Genomic DNA, 1,595 nt, shown 5'->3' on the forward strand with positions numbered 1-1,595 from the left:
AATTGCTCCCCCACTCTCCACCTTTCCTTCCCCCTCCATAACTCCCCACCTCCATCACTCTCCACCCCACCCCTCCCTCCTCATTCTCCACAACTCCCTCTCTCCACAACTCCCACTCCCCTCCATCACTTCCCCCTCCCTTGATCACTCTATATCTATACCTCTCCCTCCCCCTCCCTTTAATATTATATGTAGTAAAATAAAATTATGTAGTCTTGTTCAATACACCTTAGTTTTCTTCATTTATTAGTGTTTAAGTTGGAACTTTACAGATTAAGTCTGGACTTCTGATTCTATGATAATAATTGTGGAATTGGGACTTATTCCATCTGAATTCTGTATGGAAAAAGTATGGATTCCATCTGAAAGAAGTATGGAGTCCATCAGCTATTCCATGGAATCCATCTCCAGAAAGTATGGAGTCCATCAGCCATTCCATGGAATCCATCTCCAGAAAGTATGGAGTCCATCAGCCATTCCATGGAATCCATCTCCAGAAAGTATGGAGTCCATCAACCATTCCATGGAATCCATCTCCAGAAAGTATGGAGTCCATCAGCCATTCCATGGAATCCATCTGGAATTCCTGGAATCCACCCCCCTTCCATGCATTCCATATGGATTAAGCTGGGGAGGGTAAAGTACAGCACAGGAAGATCATCCTTTATGACATCGCCATCTGAAATGAAGTCAGGGGCGCTCAGAATGCCCTCCTCACTGACACCCATCACTTCATCAGGTTCTACTCTGCCATTCTTATGCCAGACGGTGTCGAATCAGACCACGTTAGATTCGGACCCAGATGATCTTCAGGGAAAGTCATGAAATCAGAGATTTGCAACCATTTTAACTCATCCAACAGGTGCAGGAACTCTGCAGACAACGGCAGGTTCCGTCATGTCTGCAAAAAATGCAAGCGCCCAAGCCACGGGGAGAGAAATTGTGATATCAAGGAGGGAACTAGTGCATGAATTGTGCCTGAAATATCTCAGGTATAACATTTGGGATGGTGCTAATATCTTTTCTCATTCTTCTGCTGACTGGACAGAAACTGCCTCACCGTTACCTGAGATCCCCCCCCTCTGAATTAAGCAATCCCATCATGACGAGAACAATCAAACAGAATCTGCACTTATTCAAGATTATCACCCCTATCTTTGTTGACCGTTTTGAGGAACTACTCGAAACTCACCCTTCGTGAAGTCTGTATGCAAGGGTCTCTGAGAAGGTTTCTGGCCCTGGGCCAATACTCACTTTCAGTACTTTACAGTGCCCCTCCCATTCCTGCAGGATTCCGGTCATTCCTGCGGATTCCGGTGGATTCCGGAGGAATGGGACCGGAATCCGCTGGAATCCACAGGAATCCGCAGGAATGGGACCGGAATCCGCAGGAATGGGACTGGAATAGAAGTAAAATCACAGATACAACATACATTTACACCAATACACACTTCTGCATACTTCTCTTAGTACTTTTTAAGCTGATCAGACCTTGGACAAAGTAAGGAGATATTATGTGACTGAATCTAACTCAGGCCTTCTGCTGACAACTTAATCTTAGGATTCCTTAGGAGATTTATACTTAAAGAGGGAAG

Source organism: Laccaria bicolor, genomic scaffold (genome assembly GCF_000143565.1).
Source record: "Laccaria bicolor S238N-H82 LACBIscaffold_24 genomic scaffold, whole genome shotgun sequence".
In the NCBI taxonomy this organism is placed as follows: domain Eukaryota; kingdom Fungi; phylum Basidiomycota; class Agaricomycetes; order Agaricales; family Hydnangiaceae; genus Laccaria; species Laccaria bicolor.